Source organism: Hemitrygon akajei, chromosome 16, assembly GCF_048418815.1.
Source record: "Hemitrygon akajei chromosome 16, sHemAka1.3, whole genome shotgun sequence".
NCBI lineage: Eukaryota > Metazoa > Chordata > Chondrichthyes > Myliobatiformes > Dasyatidae > Hemitrygon > Hemitrygon akajei.
Genome location: NC_133139.1, coordinates 34,500,901 through 34,508,019, shown reverse-complemented (window position 1 = coordinate 34,508,019; position 7,119 = coordinate 34,500,901).

Below are 7,119 nucleotides of genomic sequence, written 5' to 3'. Positions count from 1 at the left end.
TATTGACTGGAAGAATGAACAACACTACATCCTGGAGAATGAGGCCGGGCTCAGGCCTCAATCGCCTTTATACAGGGGTCTGTGGGAGGAGCCACAGGAGCAGTCCAGACAGGTATGTGTAGTTCACCACAAGTCGTTCAGGGAGAAACATCAAACATGAAAGAAGAGCGTCCTGATCATCAACCTCCAAAACCCTCCTTCCCGCACAAAATGGAAAAGGGACACCAACCCTCAGAAAACCATCACTCCCCCACACAAAAAACTAACAGAACATCAACCCCAAACACCCCCTCCTCGCACAACAAAATGGAAAAGGCACAGGCGATTAAAAAAAACACAATATACAAACCGTAAGTCTGAAAAAGTCCGCGGTCCATAAATGCAGAACCACGATACAGTCCTATGATACCATCAGCATTCATCGAAAGAGGGAGACAGCACACAAGGCAGAGAGGCCTACCAGACTGTCACACAGTGATGGGCTGCTCACTGACTCCTTCTCCGGCAGCAATCAAAGGGCAGGCAGTCGGTGCGAAAACTCTTGCTCCCCTTCTGAATTTGTGTATTCCTCAACGAGTTAATCAGTGATTAATGGGCGCTTTAAATGGCAAAATGGAGTTGAACACCAGCTCGCGCCATGTCTCGAAGTTTCTTTGCATCGATGCTGTCCGAGTACAAGCTTGCTTCCCGGAATCTTCTTAGAGCTGGCAAAGTGCTGGATCACTCAGCGATTTCCAAAATGTTAATCCCATTTTCCGGCATTATTAGAGTCACACAGCGAGGAAGCAGGCTCTTTGGCCCAAACTAGTCCAATTTGCCAGCATTTGGCCCGTAACTTAAACCTTACCAATATGTGCACCTCTCCAACTGTCTTGTAAAAGTTGTTATCATACCTGTCCCAACCACTTCCTCCGCTGGTTCATTCCAGGCAAATGCCACCCTCTGTTAAAAAAAAGTTGCCTGTCAAGTTCCTATTGATTGCTTTCCCTTTCACCTTAGGTATTTATCATTACATGCTTTGCATTTACTGCTATAAAGTTTGGCTTTGTTAAAGGCGTCTGTACCTGATAAGCGTCGTTAAACTCTGGAGACTTGAAGCACAAGTAATACTGCCAGAGGGAACAGAAGATGTCACTGGTTACCAACACGACACAATTTCCCCCGAGGCCACACTTAGTCAAGTGCAACACTTTATTGATGTCTAACTTGGAGCTGCCAGATCTGTCCTGAGCCCATCACACTCGGCAAGTCATTGGGCATCAAAGGGAAAGCATTCCAGTGACTGGAGTCATGCCTCACACAAAGTAAGCTGGTTGCGGTTATAAGGTGCACCAATTGTCCAGCTTCACTACAGACTGAATGCAGGAGGTGGAAACCAGGGGTCAATGAGCCAGTCCTTATCAGAGGATCAGAGGTCAAATACCGTCAATTCCTCAGCTTTATGATTTCAAGGGATCTCTCCTGCATCTAGCATGTAGGTGCCATTACAAAAAAGGCATGGCAATGCCTCTACTTTCTTAGAAATTTGCGAAGATTAGGCACGTCATCTAAAACTTTGCCAAACTTCTATAAGTACATGATGGAGAGTATACAACCTTGTTGTGTGGAATGAGCTTCCTGTAGAAGTAGTAGAGGCCAGTTCAGTTGTGTCATTTAAGGTAAAATTGGATAGGTATATGGATAGGAAAGGAGTGGAGGGTTATGGGCTGAGTGCGGGTAGGTGGGACTAGGTGAGATTAAGAGTTCGGCACGGACTAGGAGGGCCGGAATGGCCTGTTTCCGTGCTGTGATTGTTATATGGTTATATGACCTGATGTGGAAATACCACCCAGGATATGCTATCTTCTCATTGCTGCCATCAGGAAAGAGGAACAGGAGCTTCAGGTCCTGCAGCACCAGGTCCAGGAACAGTTATTACCCCTCTTGAACCAGAGGAGTTTAACCACTGAATTTCACCCACCCCAACACGGAACTGTTCCCACAACCTACGGATTTCCTTCCAAGGACTCTTCATCTCATGTTACTGATATTATTGTTTATTTATTTTTTATTATTATTGTTATTCTGATTGTTTTTTTTTCTTTTTGTATTTGCAGAGTTTGGTGTTTTTGTCTTGTGTGTGGTTTTTCATTTATTCTATTGTGTTTCTTTGTATTTACTGCAAATGCCCACAAGACAATGAATTTCCGGGTTGTACATGGTGACATATATGTACTTTGATAATAAATTTACTTTGAATGTTGAGGTCTACCTTACGAAAGTTCATCAGGGCAGTGTCCTCTGCAATGCAAGGTTGACAATGCAGTAAAACAATCATAATCCGCTATCCGAGTTGTTTGGCATCTGGCAGACTGGGTGATGCATCCATGCTCCTTTCCACTCACTGGAATCCCAGGTCCCGTCCACCTTTCCGATCATCAGGACAAATGTTCCTACCTTCCCTTTAAACTTGGCTGATTAACTGAAATTTTAATCGTGTGTAACATCTGAAAAAATGAAATGAAAATAACATCCAAATCCAGAGTCACAGTGCATGCCAGACTATCAGAGTTTCACTATATTTAGCTGCTCCCTCAATGATCTTCCTTCCATCATAAGGTGCGAAGTCAAAATGATCAAGATGATAGCAAAATGTTCAATTCAATTCACAGCACTGCAGCCAATAACGCAGTCCCTCTCTGCATGCCCCAAGGCCTAGAAAACATTCAGGCTGATAAGTGACAAGTAACAGTTGTGTCACAAAAGTTTGGAGTGGGGAGAGCTAAAGATGGCACCAGACTTCTTCCAGTTCATCCATACAGCAGCTTAAATCTCCTGTTCTCATGTCTCTTTTTCCCTTTACAAGGTGGCTGGGGTCCTGTCGGCGTCCATGATCTACAGCTGCACTCAAACTATGTTCCTCTCGAGCGGAGTGTTCTCACTCTTCAGAACTCACCAAGTGGCCTATGCTTCAGTATCTCCAGGAGCAGTTTGGAAGCTGTGCGCCTTTGGATGCAGCCCTGCAGACAACCCGATTCCTTGTCAATGTCACCAACTGAAGCATCACGGGAGATTGAAACATCAAGACATTGGGCACAGTTGTTAGAGGCCTCTGCACTTGAGCAATATCTCTCTCTCTCTCTCTCTCTCTCTCTCTCTCTCCCTCTAACCCTCTCTCTCTTTTCCTCACCCTCTCTCTCTCTATATATATATATCTCCTCTCCCTCTCCCTCTTCCTCTCCCTCTCTTTCTCTCTCTATATACAAACGTATATATATCTCTCTCTCTAACTCTCCCTCTATCTATCTCCATCTCTCCCTCTCCCTCTCTCTCTCCCCCTCTAACCCTCTCTCTCTCTATCTCTATCACTCTCTCTATCTCTAACTCCCCCCCCCCATCTATCTCTATCTCTCTATAGCTCTCTCTCTCCCACACCTCGCCCTTTCAAAGCCGTGTGACAGTCTGTTAGCTCCAAGTCAGGGGAACTCGAATAAGTGACACTGCAGATTGTAACATCCAAACAGCGAGCTGTTGGCCTCCCCTCTCACTGTTTCAGCAGTAATGCCTCTCTCTCTCCCTGTTAGTAAGAGAGAGGGCCCATTGAGATGTTGAAGTGTTGGATGGACAATAGCTTTTGATGGATCCTGGTCTCTAGGGGCTAGTTTTTGCTGGCGTGGTGGGTAGTGAAGCAATGAGGGGAGGGAGGGTTGATGCTTTTGCTGCTGCCTGTGCAAATTCACCATAACTATTGCTCAGAATCTTAACAAGACCAGCCACAAAATACTGTGGCTACAAGAGCAGGCCGAAGTAGCTCACATCCTTGCACCCCTCGGCCTTTACGTCAATCTGCAAGGCATATTTCAGAAGTGCAGTGAAATATTTCTCAATTTCCTGACTGAGTACAGCTGCACAAACTCTCAAAAAGCTGAATACCTTCAGTAATAAAACAGGTTGCCTGACTGTTACCTCATCAACTGCCCTGAACATTTACTCCCTGTATCACTGAAGCAGAGTAGCTCCAGTGCGTATCATCAACAAAATGCATTTCTTCACCTATGCCACCTTGACAGCTCTTCCCAAACCCTCAGTCTCTACAGCCAAGAGGGACATGGGCAACGGTGACTTAGGAATACCTTCACCTGCAGGTTCCCTTCCAAGTCACAAATCAGCTGGACTTGAAGATACATTGACAGGTCAAAATCCTGAAACTCCCCATCCTGCAGTGCCCAGTCCATCACTCAAGGTGTGGCTCGCTGTGAAGCTTGCACGTTCTCTCTCTGACGAATAAATTCCTCTGGTTGCTCATGTTGTAAAGATGTGTGAGTTGGTAGGTTGATTAGATACGATAAATGTTCTGCTAGTGTGTAGGTAAATGATAGAATCTGATGGGAGTGTGAGGAGAATAGGTTAAGGGGAAAAGGAGTTGTTCTGGTAGCTGGCAAAGATATGATGGGCTGAATGGCTTCCTTTCATGCTGTATGGAAATAAGAACCACGCCTAATGATCAAATTCCATCCTTTCTATTTACCTAGGGAGTTCTCGCCAGTGATCCCCATTGGAGTTTACGTAACACCAGAGGCCGACTATAATCAAATACTTGAGATACCACATGATGCCATCATCAAACAAAAAACAGTCCATCCCAACACACTTCAAATCATAGTCAGGAACTTCAACCAGGCTTGTTTGAAGAAAACCCTGTCCAATTACCTTCAGCATATAATCCGTAGCATCAGAGGTCCCAACATACCAGACTACTGTTATACTGAGATAAGGAATGGCCAGACCGCATTTTGAGAAATCTGATCACTTGGCTGGCCTTCTCTTGCCCGGCATACAGGCAGAGGCTAAAGAGAAATCTACAGAGATTAAGACAACAAAGAGGTGGTAGCAGGAGGCAGAGGAGTGGCTAAGGGATTGCTTCAAGTCAGTGGACTGGCTTCATCAGGGTCTCGGCCTGAAAAGTTGGCTACTCTTTTCTCACAGATGCTGCCTGGCCTGCTGAGTTCTTCCAGTGTTGTGTACGTATTCTAGGTGGATATAAGGGACACTGGGACTGAGCCTAGTTGGGGGGGTTGTCCTACTCTGAACATGTTTTGTCCTGTTTGCCTTGTATGAGCTGGTTTGCCATGTTCTGAGGTGTTTCGTCTGATTGGCTCTGTTTATTCCAGTTGTCCCAGCTTGGAGGGCCCATGGCTTCATCCCCAAGTTCTGTGAGTCAGCCTTGGAGTCACCCCAGATCAAGTTCCCTCCCGATCCCTTGCCTCTGTTGGGTAGCAGGCCAGATTGCTGTTGCCTGGTGGGGGCACTCTGTCCCCTTCCTACCCCTCACCTCTGATGGGTTGTGCCCGCTACCTGCCCAGGTGTCCAGCGTCTTGCCCAGGCCTCTGTGGTCCTGCCTGAGAGGCGGCCCTGCCCAGGAGTTATGCGGCCGCCCAGGGAGCTCTCCTGCCTAGCCACGGACTCCAAGACCCAGCCTAGCCACGGACTCTCTCTGAACCCCAAGATTACCTAACATGCCCTGTCTCTTTTGCACGCCCTGGTCTCCCCATCTGGTTCTATCCTTTAGTTATTCCTGTCCTGCCCCTAGTACTTCAGTGCCTGCGTCCTGCACTTGGGTCCAGCCTCCTGTCCTCATGTGACAAATGGTTGTCATGAACATTTATAAAAACAGTTGTAGATCAGTGTGTCTCCACAAAATCATTCAGCGTCTTCCCCAACTGGAAGGCCTGAATGAACCATGAGACCCACAAGCTGTTGAGGGCCAGATCAGACATATTTAAGTCTGGTGACCAAGAAATTTACACGAGATCCAGATACAATCTCTGGAAAGCCATCTCACAGGTGAAGTTGAATCAACAAGGATGCTCAACTGTTGTGGCAGGGCTTGAGTATTATCATCTCCTATAAAGTTAGATCAAGTGACATGGCCGGAGACAGGGCTTCGCTTCCAGACAAGCTCAATGCCTTCTACGCTCACTTTGACCATCAAAGCATGGAGGAAACATCACAAACTCCCACAGCCCCTGATGGTCCTGTGATTTCAGTTTCTGAAGCCGACATGCAAACAGCATTTAGGAGGGTGAACCCACAAAAAGCATCTGGCCCAAGAGGGGTACCTGGCCAGATACTAAAGATTTGTGCTGATCAAATGACTGGAGTGTTCACTGAGATCTTTAACCTCTCACTTCGGCAGTAGGAGGTACCCACCTACTTCAAGAAGGCCTCATTTATACTGGTGCCTAAGGATAATGTGGTAAGCTGTCTCCGTGACTACAAACGAGTAGCTGTTACATCCACAGTGAGAGGCTGGTGATGAAACATATCAACTCCCACCTGGGAAGCAACTTGGATTCTCTCCAGTTTGCCTACCAGCACAACTGATCCACAGCAGAGACCATCTCATTGTTTCTTCACTCAGCCCTGGAACATCTAAACAGCAAAGATACATACATCAGTATGCTCATATCAACTACAGCTCAGCATACAATAAGCTTCAAGACCTTGGACTCAATACTTCCTTGTGCATTTGGATCCTTGGTTTCTTCACTTGCAGACGAGAGTCAGTTCAGATTGGCAACAACATCTCCTCCACAATCTCCATAATCTCTATCAACATCTCCTCCATCAAACATCGCTATCAAACATTTATTGTTTATTTATTTATTATTGTCTTTCTTTCTGTATTTGCACAGTTTGTTGTCTTTTGCACACTGGCACACAGTTGGTGCAGACTTTCATTGATTCTGTTATGGTTATTATACTATTGCACTATTCTAGATTTATTGAGTAGGTCCACAAGCAAATGAATCTCAGGTTTGCATATATGTACTTCCATAATAAATTTACTTTGAACAACACAGCACTTGAGATTAGGTGAGCAAACTATGAGAAAAGCACAGTATAAATTTGCTGATGACGCCTTTGTTGTTGACAGAATCTCAGATATCAGTGAGGAGGCATATAGGAGTAAGAGATCAGCTGGTTGAGTGGTGTCACATCAACAACCTTGCACTCAATATCAGCAAGACCAAGGCATCGATTGTGGACTTATGGGAGAACATAAGCCAGCCATCATTGAGGAGTTAGTGATGGAAGGGATGAGCAGCTTCAAGTGGAGTGGTGCAGTAATGTAGTGGT